Genomic DNA, 22,752 nt, shown 5'->3' with positions numbered 1-22,752 from the left:
TCCTTACATTTTGTTTGCAACATAAGACAGTTGTCTTGGGCAGGGATTATGTTAGAAAGAGAGTCTGTTTTTTCCAGCCTTCTCAAGCTTATTTCAGGTTTGTTTCAGTGTTTCTTGGGTGTAGAACTTTCTCCGATCTGATAGCTTGGCTTCTTCTCTTCTTCCTCCAATCTGCCATGGGTTAATTTTCCTTGCTGCTTTTAGTCCTTGATGTGAATCCTCCTATATTAATGTGGTTTTTGAAATGAAAAATCCCTCCAAGCACAAAGAATGTCTTGGATAGTTTTGCATTTGCAAATAAAGCCCTAACAAATGCTCATTTAAAAAAATATATTTTCCCAGCTGAGCACATTAAGGCTATATGCTGCATCTTTGTATTCACTTCAATAAACCAGGTGTGCTTCTGGAGATTAGCTATTTTTTATAAAGAATGATTTTGAAATAAATGACAATGGGCTCATTTCTCTTTATGCTGAGGATAACATTAAAGGAAAACGGCAGTGATTAGTTTTAATACCTCAGATAGCTTAATGAGTACTTACTAAAACCATGTGTGTGTATGTGTGTGTATACAAAAGGTATACACATGTGCATGAATAATTTCCCAACAACTTAAGTAGTACCTGTCAGTGCTCTTAATATATGAGCATTTGCAAATTATTTTGGTGTCTGTTTCTGCTGGTGCTTTTCAGCAGGAAGTACCATACCCCTTCAGACCTAATTTAAAATAAAAGGCCGATGAGAAAATAGGAAGCAGCGCGATCCCCTGCTTTTGAAAACAGAGTCAGATTTTAGGTTTGTACTCAGCCTGTCATGCCCCTCAGGGCAAAGTCATCTCTAGGACTCCATTGCCTGTTCTCTTATTTGGAAAACAGAGGGATGCAAGTGGGTGAAGACCATGGAAGTGTGGCATGGTTAAAATGCTAGGCTTGAGGGAAGTGGAGAAGGTTTGGAATTGCTGTTATGGTTAGCATGCCAGGGAATCAATAAAACATTGGTAAAAGGGTTATTGAGCAGCATGAAGGCCCATTTGATGTTAGACTGTGTGGATCTAGAGTGGGCAAGTCAATATGTTTCATTACCTTTCTCCAGCTGCCCTCATTAGCCCTGAAGAAAGGACAGGAGTGTGATCTAGGACCTAGATTCTAGGGTTGAGAGCTAAGATGGAAGAAAATTAGGGGGCAAAGAAGTCCAGAATGTTAGTGAGGACTGCATTGAAGTGACTGACCATGGAGAGGATCCTGGCCATCTGGAAGTTGATCTGTACAGGGCTTCAAGTTTCTACTCCATAACAATCTAGTTCAAAACACCAAGGATCTGGGTCCCCGGAGAGGGCACAAAGACAATTTACTTTTGTGAGTCTCCTGGGGTGGCCTACCATCCAGACTCTCAGTTTTCCCTAAATGACTGGCTTACTGCTGATTATTTGAGGACTGACCAAGTACATGACTTTTTTCACCACTTTTGCCTGTCATTTGGCTTTTTTTTGTTGTTGCCATAGTTTTCTTAAAAGGTAGAGGATAGAAAGTGAAGGTCAAATCATTTTCATCCTCAACTCTGGTGCAGCGAGGGCATGTGGGCGCATGCATGCATACACACACACACACACACACACACACACACACACAGAGTTTGAGGGAGGGGAGGAAGTTGAATTTAAAATGAGGTTTTTGGATTTTCTGTGAATTTCTGGTATCTGTATTTTCCCTATCTCCCATTGATCACAGATCACTTAGCTGTGTAGTTCCTGCATTATGCTTGCATTGGCATAATCTAGAGATGGAACACTCGTGTTTATTTTCAGAAACATGACTAAGAGGCTTTGTATGTACTTGTTGGTGAGTCCTGGGATGCAGTCAAAGGTAAGATCACTGCTTCTGTCCTCAGAAGCTAATTTGTAAGTGTAAAGCTAAAACCGTACAAGATGAAAACTCCAAGATGAGACAGTGACCTTTTAATAAAAGTAGAATATCACATGATTCCTTCCAGAAATTCTGGGAAATATGACTGGTTTCTCAAGGGTAAGGAAAGAGTTAATAATGATATGCTTTGCCTAGCTGATCATTTCAGTTAATTGAAGGTCAGTAAGTAGTATTTATTTACTATTAACTACCATTAATGCTATGTGAGAAGACTTAAAAACTTTACAGGTAGAGGACAATAATTTTATATTATTCACATGAAAGGGAGAGAAAGTATTCTTCTCAGTCAGTGACCCCACCATTATCTCCCTATTTTATGAGAAGACTCTTTATGATCAAATCACTTGCAATCCGGTGAGGACATCATCTTTCTCTTTGTTCCTGGGATCTGTGTGAGATACTACTGCCCAATACAGGTGAAGTTTACCTCCTTTGATGAATTTCCTAATAGGTATTAGGGCTTAAGCACCCACACGTGGATCATTGTGGGTTTTTTTAAACAGGAATGCCAAGAAATGCTTAATGTTTGGCATTAAATCTGAACTGGGACTGGAAGCAAAGGGGAATAGAGAATTTATGGGAGTATATTTTTAACGTGTTTTTTAGGATACAGGGGAGATAGGAGACCACTGAGTAATGGGTGTATCATTAATATCCCATGCCAGAGAATATGGTATCATAACATGACAATGGACTGAAATTGTGGCTTTCTTCACAAGGAAATGGGAACTATAATTCATAGTACAGAGGAAGAGCTGACAAATGGGAGCTCTGGCTCTGTCACCCAAGTTCATCTCGCCCCCCCCCATCAAACCATTCCCCCCCCCCCATCAGAGCTTGTTGGCTGATCTCATTTAAATGAACTCTTTTGGAAAGCCTTTTTTTTAAGTGAACAGATCGGGTGTCTAATTTTAGCCATGGCAGCTTATAATTAGAAACATTTCTAAACTTACTTGTTTACAAACACCTGCACTAACACTGTGTGTTGGCAGCTTTAGAATGAACCTTCCACAGGAAGGATAAGGGGGTGGGGTGGGGAATGGGGGGGGGGGTGTCACTCCAGTCTGCTTCCACAGTTGCTGGACACCAGAACAAATGCAGGTTGTTTTTTTTAAACTTCTCTTCTGGGTGAGTGCCTCCAGGCCCACACAACAGAGGCACAATGTGCCTGCGTCACACTGCGGGGCTCTCCTTTCCCCAGAATCAAAGGGATTGTTGGTCAGTTGTTATTTGGGACAAGGTTAGATTTTTAAAAATGACACCCAAGGGAGAAGTTCTGGTGACTAATTTTAGCAGCTTGAGATCTGCATTGGTCAAAAGTGACTCTCTTGTTTCCCATGACTTCTATATTTATATATCATCCAGCATACTGTAGAGCTGATCGATTCAAGAAAAATGAGTAGAGATTGCCATCCATAATATAAATAATTTTACCTGAACTAAAAGAAATATCTATGGTTAGAGAGAGTGCTACCTATTTTAAGTGATCTTTCAAACTGAAATTGAATACTATCAGAGAGTACAAAAAATGACGGTACCGAAAAGATGCTATGGTACAGAGACAGTATTGCAATCTGATTCTCACTGATTTGGTCCTTATCATGAATGTTTGCTAGGATAAACACGGTTGTGCCTTTCACAGAATGCTAAAGTTATTTTGAATGTAAACTTGAGAATCAAATGAATAAAGAAAATAGAATATATATTCCTAACAGGGTATATAGAATAGATTAGAATGGGACTGTTATATATAGCAGAATCCTCTATTTTTGTGAGGAGCATCTACTACCCTCAGACTGGCAAGCTGCTGGAATTTTCCATCATTAATAGTTGGAGGTCTGTCTGGCTCCCAACTTTGGTAACCATTTAACGTCAAAGTAGAGATGGAACTGAAACAATAAACACATATTGTATGCAGGGCTTGTTGGAGAGATTGACATTTCTGGAGAAAGAAAACATGGAAAATTTATTCTTCGCATCCGAGCCAAGTATAGTAGAATAGGATGGTTTCTTTATTGTCATATACAGGATTAGTCAGATACAATTACTATTTTAAGAGTTCCTACTTATGACTCCCTTTTAAAGCTACATACACATTCTCAACTCTTAAATGTACTGCCTTTGTTCTAGCTCGCAATGAATGTTTAAAGAATTTAATGCACTTACTCTCTGGTACTGGGAGAAGGATGAGGGATTAAATAGGGAAAAAGGACTTTTGGCAGAACTTGCAAGCTGGTTATTTTGACCAACTCTTGTGTCAGCTGTGGTCTTTTTACGGTATCTCCTTATATGGGAGTCTTCCAGCCAAAGAGCACCTTGAGTGTCTGATTTTATTCTTCTCTCACTGAGATGGGATGAAAAACCCTTCTCAGTTAATGACCAAGGATAGCTAGGATCCCTTCTACACAAAACTCTGTATTAGAAGGTGGAGATAGAAATAGAAGGGAGAATAGAAGACAAAGGCCTGGCCAGTGAGAGCTTACATTTAGCTGGAAACTTTAGGTTATGAGACTGAGAAGCAAAGAGATGTTGCAGAGGGAGCTTTGGACTTGAAGAGACCTGTGTTTGGATCTTGCTCCTGACACTTATCAGCTGTGTTTCTGTGAACAAATCATTAGCCTTTCTGAGCCTTTGTTAAATGGGGATAGGGTTGTTGTAAGGATTGCATGAGATAAGTTTCTTTGTAAAGCTTTAAATGTTCTATAAATGCCAACTGTTATTTTCCAGAAGCCATGAAATATAACAGACCTATGCTTATTTTAAATGAGTGATACAGTCTAGCCAGAATAAGAAATTTTTTTTCCTGCCCTTTTGTTCTAGGAGATCTCTTGGATTCTCTTAGAGCTATTCAGGGTGTGGAGCAGAGCAGTGAACAGCTACTGTTAACCGTTCATTTTCATTTGGGGTCAGGCCTGTGATCTTACTGGCATAGGGAAATGCCACTAAGGAAACACCTTCTATCAGGGCCCATCAGTGCTTGCTCTGCGATTTAGGTCTTAAGAGATTTTCCTGGGGCATTGAGAGGTTAAGTGACCTAACTGTGTGAAAAACTATAGTTCTTTTAGTAGTGTGAAGGGTATGGTGGGAAACTATACTTTGATTTTTGCAAAAATCCAGCCCCCTTAGGGTGCTCCCTAGAATATGCACAATTACTTTCTCCCTCTTTCCTTACTCCCCTCTTTCATCCTCTCTTTCCTCTTCTCCTTCCTTCCTTCCCTTCTTCCTTTCCTCCCTCCCTTCCTCCTTTCTTTGTCCCTCCCTTCCTCATAGAATGTTAGTGACAGAAGGAGCCTTAGTTGTGTTTTACTCTAAGTGCATTTATATAACCCACTTCACAATTGAGGAAACTACACATCAGTTAAAGATCTGTTAACTATCATCTCCTGGTTCATAGAGCTGCTAAGGGTCTGTTGACTTGACTTTCAGTGTTCTGTCCATTGTATCACATCACCCTCTACTACAAGCACTCAGAGCTATGACAAGAAGGCATATTCTCTTCTCTCTCCCCTCCCTTGAGCCACCTAGCTGGCATCTTCCATACACTTGACGTGTGGTGTGCCCATAACTAGGCACTTAATAAAGGTCAGTTTAATGTTTGTTTGTTGAATTATTCAGTTTTTGACTAAGACAGTTCTTAAAAGTTTCATATATTGTTTTCTAGCATTCATTTTTCACAATAAAATATTTCCATTTTGTTCAACAGAAATGTTTTTTTAATAGCTTCTGGCTTTTTCTATTTATTATTTTTCTTTAATATCATTTAGTATCATGTTTTCTATTTAATATCTTTTTCAAATCTGCTCTATCACGTCCTTCATTTCCACCTTCACTGTCTCCTTTTTAATACTTTAGAATGTAGTAACCATCACCACACCTCTCCTGAAATCCTCTCTAAACCCTCCCATAACTCCCACATGAGAAACAACCTCAGCGAAGGGCTTAACACAGGATAGAAGAAAACCAGTCCATTAATAGCTCAAATTGTGCCCTCTCCCATATTGTACAGTGATGTTGTATCCAAAGAAGAAAGTTCACTTAGTTTGTCCCTTGTGAACTCATTTTAAGGCAGCCCATGAAATTTTAAAATCTTTAGTATCATGTAACTTTTTACATTATGGTTCTTTGAGAAACAAACTAGAGGAAAGAAAGCAGTGTGGTTTGTTAGCTCTAGGAGTTGTTGCTACCTTAAAAACAGATTAGCATTCCTTTCCAACCCCGACATTTCTTTCCTTTGTTTGTGTCATGCCTTTGCTTACCTTCACAAGTGTTCCCATGGAGCAGTGCTTCCAAAAGGTTAAAGGAGAAATCCGTTGGGTCGGTCATTGGTATTTATTAAACATCCACCATTTTCAGAAAGCTTTTAGGCAGTGGGGAGTTGGTGGGGGGAGGGGGGAGTGAACCAAAAGAAATGGAAGACAGCCTGAGCCGCTGAGGATCTTCTGGTCTCACGAGGAAAGAAGAACTTACATGAGAACTTCTAGAAAGTAACGAGAGAGCAAATACAGATTACCATTATATAAGTGAGTTATGTAAGAGCTAGGGGAGAGGAGTAAAGGCATGACTAGGGATATAGAAAGAAGGAGCAATCCCCAAAGCTTAGGAAATGAGCTGATTGTTTGAGGGAGTTAAAAGGAAAATTGAAAACTGAAATTTCTAAATTGCTTAACGCAAATCTAGTAAAACCCTTGAAGAGAGCCCCTTTTCTAGACAGCTAGTTGAGGCTTTGAGGTCATTAAAAGTGGAGTGTTTAGGTTACATACATCTGCCCCAGGCCAGAAGAAAGATTCTTTTCAATGGTCTGCATGTTAAAGCTAAGATTTATTCTCCCTGTCTGCTCCCCATGCCCGGAATGCTCTCCACTGACTACTGACCTCCCTGTCTTCCTTTAAGTCCCAACTAAAATCCCACCTTCTACAAGAAGTCTTGCCCAACTGCTCAATCCCAATGCCTTCCCTCTGTTAATTTATCTTGTACTCAGCTTGCTTCGCATATATATATTTGTTTGTGTATTGTGTCCCCGATTAGATGGTAAACTTTCTGAGGGCAGAGACTGTCTTTTGCCTCTTTTTGTATCTCCATCACTGATCCTAGTGCCTGGCACATAGTAGGCACTCAATCAATGTTTATTGATTGGTTGCTTTAAGGTTGGCAATACACTTGACAGACTTTATCTCTTGATGGATGCTGCCAAGCACATGTTTTAGTGCCCAAGTTCTTGCAATCTTAAGGAAAGCTGAATTAAAATAAGCAGGGTAGATACTAACTTGGAAGAAGAAACATTCTAAGGAGGTTTTAGTTGTACACACATACTTTCCCCTTTTGGTAACTGACCCTATCTTCAGAGAAACACAATATGTGTAGTTGAAAGATTTTTCAGAAGACCAGGATTCCTGTTTCAGCTCTGTTACTTACTAGTTAGGTCACTTTACTTCTCCCTGAGCCTCAGTTTCTTCATGTATAAAATTAATAATTGTAATAACAATAATAGACATTTATATAGCACTTTAAAGTTTACAAAGTACTTCACATACATTATTTCACGTGAGCCACACAACAACTCTGTAAGGTAATTATTGTTATCCACATTTTACAGATGAAGAAACTGAGGCCCAGAAGCCATAGTCACACAGTGGTAAGTATCAAAGGTAGGTTTTGAACCTCAGTCTTCCTGACTTCAGGTCAGACCTTCCCTTCTCCAGCCCCATCTACTGTGACAAGCTGCTTCTAAAAAGGGACTAATAGTACTTTTCTTGACTACCTCACAGAGTTGTTTTGAGAGTTAAGTAAAATAATGTATGTTAAATGCTTTGCTAATGGCAGATGAAGATAAATGGCAAAAAGTGTTATTAGAACTAGAGATGTGCCTCAGGCCTAAGAGAAGAGTCTTCTTCACACCCTGAGAACAAGTGTGGCTGTTAAGTCTCCATTCAGTTCTATTCAATAAATATTTATTTAGTAGTGCTTATTATGTACAATACATGCCATTAGGATGGTGATACATAGATGAAAAAACACTCTCCTTGCCCTCAAGGAGTTTATGGTCTTTCAGGGTGAATAATGCACACAACGTGCAAGAAGTCTAATAAACATTAGAAAATGAATGTGTGGAGAGGTCAGAGTGGTAAGAAACAAGGAGAAACATCATTTCTAGTAGGAGGGATCAGGAAAGGCAACATGGATAAATTGGCCCATGAGTTGCTGGACCTGCATGGAGGAGAAGGATTTTAATAGTTGGACTTAAGGGGAAGTACATTCCAGGCATAGTAGACCACTTGTGCAAATACATGGAAACAGGAAAGGACAGCATAAGATAAGGGAATAGTAGATAGTCCAGCTTGATTAGTGCATAGAATGAACAAAGGAGAATGAAATGGAATAAATCAGAAAAGATTTATTGGAGCCATATTATGAATTCCAGGGTGATGAATGCTAGAATAAGAAGTTTGAGTTTTATTTGGAAGGCAGTGGGGATCTACTGAATATTTTTGAGTAAGGAAGTGATTGGGATGCCAAAGTGATATTTGTGGATACCTATATGATGCATGGCTTCAAGAAGGAAGATAGTAGAGTGAAAAGGACCTGTTAGGAGACTGTTGTAATGGGAATTTAAACTTGGATGGTAGTAATGACAGTAAAAAGGAAATCCTAGAGATGTGTTTTGGAGGAAGAAACAACAGCATTTGGTGATTGATTAGATATCAGGGGAGATTGAGAATGGAAAATCCAAAGAAGATTCTGAGGTTTTGAGACTGGATGCTGGTGCAATCAACAAAGGCACACAAATTATAAGAAGGAATTGATTCTGGAGGGAAGATGAAGAATTTTGTTTTTATATTAAACCATTCATTTAGTCAACAAATATTTGGTGCCTATTGCTGCCTATATTATACTATCCTAGACCAGTCTGTAGAGGAGATAGAAAGTTTAGATAAAATATAGGCCTTAACCTAATGGAGTTTATAGATTAGGATAAAACACAAACATAGATAAGCATAATACACAAGATTAAGTTCATTGTAGAGTTGCGCTTTGAAATGCTGTGCCAATATGGTGGATGGGAGGAGCCATCATTGACTTGGAAACATCAGAAAAGGCTTCATAGAGGAGGTAGCTTTTGATTTTAGTTTTTGTTGTTTTTTTGTTTTTGTTTTTTTGCAAGGCGATGAGGGTTGAGTGACTTGCCCAGGGTCACACAGCTAGTAAGTGTCAAGTATCTGAGGCTGGATTTGAACTCAGGTCCTCCTGAATCCAGGGCTGGTGCTTTACTCACTGTGCCACCTAGCTGCCCCTTGATTTTAGTTTTAAAGGAGTAAAGATAAGGACTGACCCTATGATTTCATTGGTGCAAGAAACTCTGCCAACTTGAAGTCTTATAGGCAAGTAGGTGGCATAGTTGATAGAGCTCTAGTCCTGGAGTCAGGAAGACTTGAGTGCAAACATGACCTCAGATACTTACTAAGTTTTGTGGTTCTGGGCAAGTCATTTAACCTCTGCCTTAGTTTTCTCAACTGGGTAAAATGGAGATGATAATAGCACCCTCCTCCCAGGGTTTTTGTGAGGATCAAATGAAATGTCTGAAAAAGCACTTAACACAGTGCTGGGCATATAGTAGGTACATAATAAATTCTTATCATCAGTAGATATTTGTAGTAGAGGAGTGGTTCAATTTGTGCATTTAGAGGAATGACTTCATACTAAGCCTCAAAATGTAGGCTGGTGCCAAACTGTTGAGGGCCTTGAATGCTAAGGAGATGATTCTGACTTTTAGGTGTCCTGAGAGGGTTCTGCTTATAATAAAATGGACTAGTCATACCAGTCATTTGGTGAACCTGATATTCCTAGCCCAATATCTAGCCATCATAATTGTTTTTATCCCAGATGATTTTAATAAATTTTATTGATATTATTTTTGTTTATATCAACTACATCTTCCCCCTTTTATCCTTCCCTGTTCTCCCTCCCTGAAAGCCATCCTTTTTAACAGAATTTTTAAGGAGAAAAGGGAACAAAAAGCAAATCAGTGAATACATTGAAAAAAAATATGACATAATATACAGCGTTCCAAACTTGTGAACACCACCCCACCTCTGCAAAGAAATGAGGAAAGGTGTCTTCTCATATCTATTCTTTGTAATGTCCACTTTCAATTGTTTTATGATTATTCTTCTTTCCATTTATATTACTGTGGTCATTTATTTATTAAGCACCTACTGTGTCCCAGGCCCTATGCTAAGCACTGGGGATACAAAAAGAAGCAAAGGACATTATCTGCTCTCAAGTTGCTCACAATCTAATGGGGAGACAACCAGCAAACAAATATGGACAGACAAGTTATATACAGTATAAATAGGAAAACATTAAGAGTAGGAAGGCACTAAAATGAAGAAGACTTAGGGAGGGGCAGCTAGGTGGCACAGTAGATGAGAGCACTGGCCCTGGATTCAGGAGGACCTGAGTTCAAATCCAGCCTCAGACACTTAACACTTACTAGCTGTGTGACCCTGGGCAAGTCACTTAACCCCAATTTCCTCACACAGAAGAAGAAGAAGAAGAAGAAGAAGAAGAAGAAGAAGAAGAAGAAGAAGAAGAAGAAGAAGAAGAAGAAGAAGAAGAAGAAGAAGAAGAAGAAGAAGAAGAAGAAGAAGACGACGACGACGACGACGACGACGACGACGACTTGGGGAAAGCTTATTGGAAATGATAGGATTTTATCTGAGACTTAAAAGAAGCCAGAGAGATAGTAGGTGGAGATGAGGAAGAAGAGCATTGCAGGAATGTCATTGTATATAGAGGTTTTTTTGGCTCTGCTTTCTTTACTTTGTACCAGTCCATGGACAACTTCCTCTGCTGCTCTCAATTTATCATGTTGTTAGTTTCTTGTAGCACATGAATATATTCACTTCTCTACTATTTATGATGATTATTTATGTTGTTGGTTTTTTTTCTTACTTTTTTGAACTCCAGTTTTTAGAGTTGTTTTAATGATGGAAGGCATTTTGGGAACCTTGCCATTAAGGGATAAGATATGGTAGAATGTTGGCCTTCTCTGGATGGGACAGCCAGCCCTGCATTATTGAGAGCTGTGGGAGTTGGCTAGACCTTGGCCCTTGGGACAGCCTCTGGCAGCTTCACTATAAAAGGATTAGCTTGGGTTTGATGGGACAAAAAGCTTTCACAGTTTTTTTCCTGAGCTCCAACTCTGCAGGTCACTTCTTGAATTCTTGATTGGTCAGCCTAGCTGCTGTCTATGTGCCAGGCACTTAGTATGGTGTCTGGCACATAGTGGTCCTTAATAAATATTGGTTTATTGATTGATTGGATATGAAAGGGGAGGGGACATGAAAAAGTCAAAGATAACTTTAAAGTTTTGAACAAAGAAGATTGGGTGAATGGTAGTGCCGTAGACATAATAAATAGTGATTATACTGGCACAGACAAAAAAAATCAAATCAGAGGAAGGAAGAATCTAAAGGAGAAGATAATAAGTTTGGGTTTGGACATGTTGATTTTGATGTGGCAATGGGGCAACAGTGTAGGGATGTTCTATCAGCAGTTGTAGTTTCACTGGGAGCAGATGAGATGACCAAAAGAGAAAGGGAACTTAAAAGAAAAGATGAAAACTGATTTGGAGATGGCCATATTTATTAGACAGGAGAAGAAGAAAGGACAGACATGGGCAAAAGAAGAAGGGGACAAGAGATTCAAGTGTGAAAGTGAGTTTATAACTGGTATGGAGAACCATAGGGTTAGGATTATGAAGAAAGGCAAGTGAAGCCAGAATAAAGATCATGGATTGGGAGAACAGGTAGACTTGAGGGACTCTAGGTCACAGTGAGGGGGCAAAGAACAGATTCAAGAGAATTGATATAGAGAAATGAAAGAATTGGAAATTGTGATCACTGACAGTTTCAGATCTTGGAGGTTGAGGAGTTTCAATTGATAGTGAAGTCTAGAATTTGGCTACCAACTGAGTAGTTAGAGAACAGATGAACGCTATCAGAATTGAAGAGGTTAAGGATGAGGCCAGGGTGTTAGAAGGGTCATCACTGTGAATATTGTGGTTGCCAAGGATAATGATAGGAAGTGAAGAGGAAAGGAAGGCTGCAAGCCAAGTGCTGATATCATTGCTTTTTTTGGAACAACTTTGCCACTAATTGCTGATATCACCATAAAATTATTAGAGCTTGAGTGCTTCATTCAAGGTTTTCATCTTTCAGGTTAAACCTAAATACTCTGTTAAATATTCCAAGCCCAACTGTCCTATTTTCCTCAATCAGTGTTACTGCTATTGTCCCAACTGTCCTGAGTCGATTTACCTAATAGGGAGAGATTTGTATATTACAATTAAGATATTTATTTCTGTTTTGTTGGGGTTTTTTTAAAATTGGCTAGCTATTCAACTTTAATCTCTAAACCTCTGAAATGCTATTTGCAAAGCAGGGATAACAACACTTGTCCCTACCTCCAGTGAGGTGGTCTTGAGACCTAATTAGAAAACTTCTCTCCATGTTTTTAGTATATTAGGAAAGAAAGAATTAGGTAAACATAATTCATTACTATTATTTCTTTCCTTTCTATCCTTTGCACATAGTTCAGTAGGCCCTAGTTCATGGCACTCCATTTTATGGTTTATTTTTCATCCTATGATGTTTTATACATAGCTCTCGTGTTATTTTAATTAACATTCAGTATACAGTATACTTGATATTGTTCAAACCTCGCTAAAGAGTCTTTCCTGCTTTGAGTCAGAGAAAGAAACTATAGAAGAATCTTCATGAGAGATGACTTAGCTCTGTCTTCCATTTTTCAGTTTCTTTGTTGTACCCTCTATTCTTCTTTATTGAAAGGCTTTGTTGGGGAAATGGGCTTTAGGTTGAAGGGAAACAATATTTGACTTGGTAGATTGGATTGCAAAGTCATCAAAAAAAGGGATGATATCCTTATTTGACTTCATGGTTTTCAGTGTAATGGAGGCACTACACAGTTACTCAATAAATATGAACTGAAGAAGGATGGGAACTTTGTTAGAATGTGGAGAGACCAGAGATGTCTGGGACAGACTCAAAAGAAGAGAGCTATATATACACATGTACACATACACACATACTAGCCTGTATAGAAGAATTGAAGAAAACTATAGAATTCTGAAGTTGCTTTAAATTGTTTAAATGTGAGAGACAATAATAATGAGAGAAACATGACTTATGTAGTGATGCTGTGAGTGACTTTGTGGAGACTTAATATTGAAACACATTGGTGAAGGTGGCGGGGTGGGGAATGAAGAAGTTAAGATGATAGAAGACCTTTGGGACTTGTTTATTTAGATATGATGATATGCAAACATGGATTCTAGGTAAACTTATTTGTGAAACTTAAGAGGAAAAATCTCTTATCTGTGTTGGAGGAAGGAGGAAGATTTTTACTTCAATAGTCCTCCAGCCTTCCTGAGCTCTATCAGCTCACTTGTATTGTTTGGGCTGTATATAATGGGTTCATCTGCTAGTGGGCTACATGAAACCTATAGTATAAATATAGGGGCACAGGTGCTCCCCTCTTTCCACTTTTCCCCATTAGGTCCCAGGCATGAGTTCTTGCAGACACATGACCCCAGGAGACTGTCTAAGCCTGAGGCTATCAGTGGGGATAGCTATTTAAGAGGTTGTGCTTTTACATCTGAGCAGCCAAATTGTGCATGTAACAATGGGGACCAATTATTACACAGTAGAGCGTCTCTGATGAAACACAGACAATGTGTGTTTAATATGCAGTGAATTACATGATATTCTCTTAAACAATGAAGATGTTTCTGCACCTTTAGGGAGAAAGGTATTTATCTTTTTTTTAAAAAAAATGTTCCATTTGCCTGTGAAAGTCATGTTGTATATTAACATACATAATTTTAAAATAATTTCATTGATATACCTAGATTCACAGCAATAAGCAGATTTTTTGTGTCTGTATAAGTTCACATATACTCGTCTTCTGTGAAAGGCTCATCTCATGTCTTTTTGTTTAAAAACCAGTTCATTCAGTTTTCTCCAGTTAATTGTTAAATAGGTTATCCTCTCGGTTTAATCATCTTTCATGCATGTGCATGAAATTCAATCCCATTAGCAACTATGGAGCACTCATGTGCCCAGTGATCCTGCATTAGATTCTACTAAGCACAAAGAACATGGAATCTAAAGTTGATATTTTAATGGTTCTCCTTATTGGTTATTCCTGAATATACTATGTCAGTGGTAGAATGACTACCAGAATCCACCTCTCCTGACTCTCTGTTGAGTACTATTTCCCCTGAATCGTGAGACATTTCTGTTAGGTAAAGATCCCACTGACAAGACTGCATGTGGTTTGAGTTTCTGTGGACAAGAGGGTATAGAGGACATTCTAAGAGTGCTGAGGGGCTTACATTGAGCCATTACAGTTCTCATGTTTATTCTCTTCTTTCTATTTACACTGCTACCACCTGAGTTTATGACCTAATCATCTTCTGCCTAAACTATTGTAACAATCTCCTGATTCACCTCTCTTCTTCTAATCACTTCCCTCTCTAATCAGTCTTCCATGTAACTGCCAAAATAATCTCCTTTATGTATAAATCTAATAGAATTTTTGTTTTTAAAAGGTAGGTCTTGGGGCAGCTAGGTGGTGCAGTGGATAGAGCACCGGCCCTGGAGTCAGGAGTACCTGAGTTCAAATCCAGCCTCAGACACTTAACACTTACTAGCTGTGTGACCCTGGGCAAGTCACTTAACCCCAATTGCCTCACTTAAAAAAAAAAAAGAAAAAAAGAAATGGTAGGTCTTCATTGCAGAGGGAAATGAAGTATCATTAAAGGAGCTCTGAAATTTCCCATGGGCAATCCTTTCTAGTCTCCTACATGTGCTTAATTTTGGCCCCGGTGCATCCATTTTCTGTTTCTAGGAAAGATATACAGATGGATTAGCTCTATGGGTTAACTGTATGAATAATTTGGACAGTAGGTATTTTTCATCCATTTGTTTTTCCTTTTTGAATAGTTAGGCCAACCTCTTTTATCCAGTTGCCTCAGATATGTTCCAGAGCTCATTCTCACTTGGAGGCTCTCACCATCTATAGAGAATCCCTTTTCAGCTTAAGCTGTACTCTGGAGTATCTCTGTGATAGTGATAAACACTTTTGGTAAGCTTACTTCTCCCTGTTTCATGCCTCACATCTTATCAATAATTAGTTCATGGTCAAACACACTAAATAGAATTCTAGAGAAGAATTAAAATTAAGTATCCATCAGAGGACAGTGGAGATGTGTGTACATGGAGGGTGTGCTTATGTTACACACTTAGTAAATAAGGAACTATGAAGAACTCAAGTAAAGGATGGCATCTGTGCTCTCTACTAATATCCCTGTAATGCCAGGATAAAGCAAAGGGGGCCTCCATCACATTAGGCCAACTCTCATATGTCTGAGTTATGATAAGATATGGACAAGAGTCCCATAGAATGGACATCCATTATATTTGTGCAGTGTTGTAGAGTTTCATCTACTTTGATGAGTATCACGTATCCATTTATATATTTGAGTAACCACAAATCTGACCTTGTCACTCCCTGGCTAAAACAAACAAACAAAACCCATAGTGGATTCTTATTTCTCTCTCTTGGGATAAAATGAAACTCCTTCTCCTGGCATTAAAGTTCCTCCACAGCCTGGCTCCATACTTTTCTGTCTTTATTACACATTACGCTCCTTCATGCGCTCTTTCTTATCTTCTGACCAAACTAGACTCCTAGCTGTACCTCACACTGAGTCTTCCGTCTCCTGCCTGTGCACTCATGCCTGAAATATGCTCCTTCCTCATCTCTACTTCTCTGAATCTTTATCTTTAAGGCTCAGCTCAGGTCTTACATTCTCTGTTAAGCCTTTACCTATGGGAATTGTGAGTGCATTCTTGTTTGTAAAATTATCTTGCTTTTAATCTTTTGTGTACATGTTGTATCCCCTCTAATAGAATGTAAGTTCATTTAAGAGAAGGATTGCTTTGTTTTTGGTTTTGCATTTCAAGACCTTGTGCATTAATAGGATTGTGAGAATACTAACTAGTAAATTTCTATAGCACTTTAAGTTTGCGAACCTCTTTACATGTGTTATCTCCTTTGATCCTCACAACAACCCTGGGAAGTGGGTGCTCTTATGAGCCCTATTTTTTTTGGTGGGCAAGGAGGGTTAAGTGACTTGTCCAAGGTCACACAGCTAGTGTCCAGTATCTGAGGCCAGATTTGAACTTAGGTCCTCCTGAATCCAGGACTGGTGCTTTATCCACTGTGCCACCTAGCTGCCCTCTATGATCCCTATTTTACAATTGAGGACACTAAGGCAGAAAGAGAATGGGTGACTTGTCCAGAGGTACACAGGTAGTAAATGTCTGAGGTTAAATATGAACTCATAATGAAGTAATATCAGTACTAAACAAATATACAGCAAATGGTAGAGCATCCATATTTCTAAATAAGTTAAATGAATTATAGGAAGAAATAAGTAGTAAAAATGTAATAGTGGGGGACCTCAACTTTCCCCTTTCAGAACTGGATAAATAAAAACCACAAAATAAATAAGTATTTGAACTCAGGTCTTCCTGACTCCAGAATCAGTATTCTATCTACTACTCCATCTAGCTGCCTCTAGTCAGCTAAATTGAATTGAATACTACTCCTGACATCTGTCTTTTCTGAGAGGCAGCATGGTGTAGATAGAGTGCCAGATTTGGAGCCAGAAAGATCTGAGTTCAAATCCTACCATGAACAAGAGGTGTGTGACCTTGGGTAGTCACTTAAGCTCTCTTAGCCTCAGTTTCAGCATTTGTAAAATGTTGGAGTTGGACTTGGTGACTGCTAGGGTCCCCTGTGACCAGAACTATGGCTGTGACTCTATGAATTCCTTTGCTTGGTTCTCATTGGTACCTATGATGAAGACTGGTGAAGCTGATTGGAGCTAGGAGTATATTGTTGCCATGAAACAGGTTGGTGTTCTCCATAAATATTGGCCTTGCAACCTTGACCTCATTCTTTCATACCATGCTTTATTCATCTGAATTAAGTGGACACAGAGACACCAGTCACTTTTCACACAACAGAGTATGTAGATTTGGGGACTGCCAGACATTTTTCCTTTTGTCTGGATGTGAAACAAAATCCAAGAATGAACTTGGGATGTTGGTTGTGATTGTTGCTCTCTCTTCCCCTACCTGAGAAATACATGTTTCTCTGTACAAACGGAAGTGAGCTGAGTAAATATTGTAGAACAAAAGTAAATGGAAAGTTCAGAAGTCCTTGTCACCCAATAAAACAGCCTCAAATCAAACAACCCTAGTATCAATGAATAGGGCTGGGTTTTACTCTTTTATGGCTAAGTGTGCCTTTTATCCTTTTTTTGGATCTGGCTCCATTTCTCCTCATATAAAGGAGCTGCAGACCAGCTGAAGGATTTTATGAATAGGAAAACCCCAAGTGCCTACAGCTTGGGAAAATGTCCTTTAGATTAGATTGTTCCTGAGGAAAGTGTATTCTGGCTCAAGACGGTGTCCCTTTTATTAATGAATTGGCTCTGTGGTAGTTGAAGCCAAGTATGATCTTCTAGCTGAGAGTACCAGAAAAAAAATGAATGGACTGAAAGCCAAGGCATAATTTTGCCTTTATATAATGTGTTTTGCAATAAATTAGAGAACTAACTTTATGACAACTGGCAGGACCTGTTATGTGAGTCAATTCAGGAGCTGGTTAATAACTCTTCTTTTCCTCACCTAAGCCTCCTACTAACTGAATTTTGAATAAAGGGACACTTGACACAGTTCTTGCTCAGTTTCTTGGTAAGTCATCTAAGTTTATCTTCCCTTAGAGTTTCCAAGCAAGTGAAGTTTTAAAAAAGGAATTTTTCATGTAGTATTTTTAAAAAGAGCTGCTAATCAATTTTTCTTATTATTTCCTGCCCTCTGCTTTTTACACTACCCCCACCAGCTGGTTAATCATGCAAAAGCTGAACACTTCATTAGCTAGTACATGTTCGCCCATGGGCATTTCTGTAGTAAATTAGTTCTTTCTATTTATACAGGTAAGTCATGGCCAAAAGTCTTTAAGGTGCCAAAGGTAAGGGTTGGAATTAATTCCTTCCCTGCCCCTCCTCCCAAGTTTTTGAGAGAGCTCTTTTTTAACTCAGTTCTAGTGCTTCAAAATTGCTTTTTTGAATTAAAGGTGAAATGGAGAGAAAATATTTTCTGGGTAGTCCATTACTGTAGTGGTCAGTGTGGCCTCTGGTATAAGCCTTGCTTTTCAGAAAGGAGGGGATATTGATTAGGCATTGCTTCATTGGGGTGGCTATTAAACTAAGCAGAAGCAGCTAGGCAATGTGGCCAGCAAAATTCAGCTTTCAGCTTGGTCCTGTTGCCATCTTGTTTGGTGTGCGCATTAAGGTCACTGGCTTTAGAACACTTACCTGCTCAAGTGACCTGAAGAAACTGACACTAGAGGTCTGTGTCCCTAACTAATTTGGTTATGAAGCCAAGCACCCAGTTATTGAAAATAGCAATTCTTTGGTAGCTGTTATTCAAGTATATCCATTGAAAGTTTCTATGAAGTTTACATTTTTGTATTGGACACCATGTCAGGAGCACTAATTTTTAGAGTGAGCCTCAGAGGTTGGTGCAAAGACCTGATGATATCAAAAGGGAGGTTTAAAACTATACCGGGGAAAGAGATGAGTCAATCAGGAGGATAACATGAATGCTTGAACAGCTGATGATGATAATAACTGATGAGAGAGATGGTAGAGTTCCTTCTTATGCATTTTTGCTACTGTTTTCTCTGTTAAAGTGGATGATATTTGGTATGAAAAGGATAGAACAAAAATGAAGAGTTAGAGGGTTGTTACCCAAGATATAGGAAGGCATTGAGCACTGAGCTGCCCTTGATAAATACAATTCAAATTGTCCAGATTACCTATATTTTAATTCCAGGGTGTTTGAAGAACTACTAGGTATGATTCTGAGTCACTCTCATTGGTCCTTTTGAAAGGCAGTAGAGAATGGAAAAGGTACTTCAGGCCTGGAGGAAGAAAAAAATATCTCAATTTTTAAAATGGATGAATAAATGAAAAAGCATTTATTAAGCCCCTCTTGTAGCCAAGCACTGCGTTAGATGGTGAGGATACAGATACAAATGTCAAACAGCCCCTGCCCTAAGGGTGCTTACATTCTAATAAGGGAAGACAACATATAAAGGGGAATAATAATAATAGCTTCACGAATTTGTGTGTCATCCATGCTCTGGGGCCATGGTGATCTTCTCTGTATCATTCCAATTTTAGTATATATGCTGCATGGAAATAGTAATAGCTAAATAAGGGAGTATCATGGGATTAACAGGGATTATGGATGGAGCCATAGGGCAGTTGATTGTCACATCCTTCATTTCCAGTATTAATAGAGGGCAATAAGATGTCTAGGTGGATGGGAAGCATGGGCATGACCCACTAGTGTTGAGTGCGTACTCCCTATCTGACCAATCAGGACAGCTCAGCCTCAGGACAGTTTTGTATAGCTGAATGGATTAACCCTCTCAGGTAAAAGAGGCATCATTTGTGGATGCCCGGTCAGGGGGATACCATTCCAAGTGAGGAAAGAAGTGTAGCAGGAAGGGCATATGGCAAGATGTTGGGGATGGATACAAATAGGAGGGAGCCATCCTAGATAGCTGTTCATCCGGAAAAGACCTTGTGATTTTAGTGAATTGCAACCTAAATATAATTTTGTGGACAATGTGATATGGAGGCTAAAAACAAAGCCAATGTAATATAAGACTGCACTAAGGAAAACACGGTGTCTCTGTAGAAGGTGACAATACTGTTGCACTTTTCTATGGTTAGACCACATCAGCTATGGATGCTGTATTAAGGAAGGATGTTGATAAACCTGGGGCCCTCTAATGAAGAGCAGCCAGAATGATGGAAGGCCTCAGATCATGCCATAAAAAGATTTGTTACAGTAATTGAAGGTGTTTGGCCTGGAGAAGAGGAGATTTATAAGGGTGGAACATGATCCAGTATTCACATATCTGAAGGGCTTTCATGTGGACAGCAGATGAGACTTGTCCTATTTGTCTTCAGAAAGCAGAATTTGGAACATTGGATTGAAATTGCAAAGGGAGATGCAGATTTAGGTTTGATATCAGTATAAGCAGGGCTACTTTAAAGTGAAATGGGATGTCTCAGGACGTAGTGAACTGACCCTCCCTAAAAGTCTTCAAGCCATGCCTTGATGGCTGGCTACTTGTCAGGACTGTGATAGCAGGGATTGTTGTTTAGTGATATCACAGAATGGATGGTGTTCTGAGACCCTTTCAAGCATAGAATTCCAGAATTTGTAATAAACTCCTGAATTATATTGATAAAGAACAAATCTTTGACAAGGCAGTTGGTAGAAGATTCAATGCTATTCAATAAGGAGTATATTTCCTGAATTAAATAAATAGAATTTTTTGCCATTTTTTACAAAATCCCAAAAATCAGAAAGGAAAAAAAAAGGCTTGCCTATTTGTTTATCTGATGAAAATCATGCCTTTATATGTTAGAGAAAATAGTATGTCCTTACAAATTTGAGATTCCCAGTGGCATAAAATTCAGCTCAACAATACATTGGAGGCACATGACACATGCTTAAGTTTCACTTGATGGGAAACAAGCAATTTGGCTGATTCTAGAAGCTAGTATTCATTCTTGGAGAAGTTTCACCTCAAACTTTTGGTTCCAATTTATGCCGTCAAATAGTAGGTTTGACATAAAACTGGATCTGAGATATGCAGTGGCAGTAATCAGCATTGCTACCTCCAGTCCCTGTGCTACAGTATCTGGTAGTTTGGGGATGATGATGGCAAACAGATATTGAACTGACAGATGCCCCCATTTCTGCTGCTCTGAAAGATGAAGAAGAACCTTCTCTTTTGCCTTTTACCATTTGAAGTGGGGAGTAGGAGGCACGTTCTAAGGTAGCATTGAAAGAATGTTCTAAGAGTGAGGCCCACATTTGTGGATAAGCCAAATTACTCTACATGCCTTGGGTTACCCTATTATCCAGGGAAGTCTTCCTAGTTGGTGCTTGTTTTAGGTTTTGCCACATATCTTGGAAAGAGGTGAACACTTGTTACTCTTATTGTAGAACACTTAAAATATAAAGGTCTACAGAAAGGCTGAATGAGAAATGGGAAACTTTCTTCACCCAGGTTTTTAGCTTCTCTGATGTTTTTTGCTTGGTTGTTTCTTATCCGTGTGCTTTAAATTGTAATAAAATTCCATCCATAGCTTAGGAATCCCAGCTCTGACTCAGGATTGCTTCTCTCTCCCCTCTGATCTGTGAGTAGCTTCTTCTTCTTCTTCTTCCCTGTTTTTTTCTGTTGTTGTTTTTTTTTGGGGGGGGGGGTTGGTGGTAGGCTGATGATTGCTGGGGGTGAAACTTTATCTTTTCACATACAGCTTTAATTCCAGTGTAATGGTGTGGTTTGTGGCGCTCTCCTTGCAGTTTCAGTTCCTGTTTAAATACTAAAATCTATTGTTTGTCTCCATTTCTAGACAACATAATTGCTTTGGTAACTGGCAGGAGCAATTAAGTGTACAGCATTATGAAGAAATAAAGGTTCCAGGCCTTAAGATTTGACTTGATTTCTAATTACACTGAGCCCTCTTTGTACGAGTGGTTTGCTAGAGCTGAAGAATGTGTGTGTGTGTGTGTGTGTGTGTGTGTGTGTGTGTGTTTGTGTGTAACAAAGAACCAGGGTATAAAAAGAGAGGGAGATAATTCAGGATGGGCTTTCGGTGAGCTGGGCTTTTTGAAGGCAGCGCCTGTTGTCGGGTGGCAGGTTAGTGAATGTTTCTTCTATTTATAATGTGGGTTATATTCATTAGCTTCCAGTGACTTCATATGGTAACAAATCATTACCTGTGTTTTCCCTCTATTATTGGAGTTGTTAGGAAGTTGCGATCGGGAAGGATAAATCTTGGCCATGGATGAAAAACCTGCCTATTTAAGAAAAGGTTATTCTTTAAATAATTTTTTTCCTCCTACAGAACACTTTTTTTTTCAGTCTCCTTGATTCAGGAGAATTTGAAACCATCAGGAAAGTTGAGTCTGCATAGACACAGAAATATAGGCAAATAGAAAAGGCAAGTAATGCCCTGGCCTGGATTCTTTTTTTTTTTTTTTTGGCTTAAATTTTTGGTTCCTTTATTTTTATTTTTTGGTTTCACTTAGGTAAGGAGGGAAGTCATCCCCTCTGACAGTGCACATTTTTTTCCCCAGCAATGGGGCTCTGTACAGAAATGACTTTTATTAAGCAAGTCATCCATAAGGTACCGTAGGCTGTTTGTGTGTAACAGTATGTTACAGCCTGCAAAGTTAATGCAGTTAATATTCAACTGAACTTTTGGGGGGGGGTTGCTAATCCCTTAGGCAGGCTCAACAGAAAGGGCAAACATATTTATAGCACTCCAAATCAGACTGCATTGAGCTGGCAACAGTATGTGTTATAACTTGTAAATGTTACACAATTTCAGCCAACTTCAGGGTAGTCTAAGTGGCTAATGGCCCTTAAATTATTCTTGAAGACCTCTCCCACCAACAACTTGGTTGCTGATATTCAGGAACAATATAGATTATTAACTCCCCCCCCCAAAAAAAAAGGGTGCTTGGTGTTTCTCTTCTGGACATCCATCTATTTTTGAGTGGCTAGCTTTATGGTGCTGCTTCATGGAAAGCAAGTGAGGTCTTTAAAGCTCCGCCATTTGCAGGGCGGCCCAATAAGAGAGTGA

General features: G+C 39.1%; 1 protein-coding gene and 1 non-coding gene across 7 annotated transcripts in view; one reads left to right on the top strand and one right to left on the bottom strand.

Annotated features, from left to right (window-relative positions):
- The window catches only part of ESRRG (estrogen related receptor gamma), a 704,143-nt gene that overhangs the window by 96,747 nt on the left and 584,644 nt on the right, over positions 1-22,752 (top strand). The gene's annotated exons all lie outside the window — the stretch shown is intronic.
- LOC122727002 lies at positions 19,178-19,285 on the bottom strand. The gene has a single exon (XR_006352986.1). It is a non-coding gene; the product is annotated as a U6 spliceosomal RNA (small nuclear RNA).

The sequence above is a fragment of the Dromiciops gliroides genome, chromosome 4 (assembly GCF_019393635.1).
Source record: "Dromiciops gliroides isolate mDroGli1 chromosome 4, mDroGli1.pri, whole genome shotgun sequence".
Lineage (NCBI taxonomy): Eukaryota > Metazoa > Chordata > Mammalia > Microbiotheria > Microbiotheriidae > Dromiciops > Dromiciops gliroides.
The sequence above is the reverse complement of the archived record's forward strand: the minus strand, read 5'-3'. Positions and strand labels throughout refer to the sequence as shown.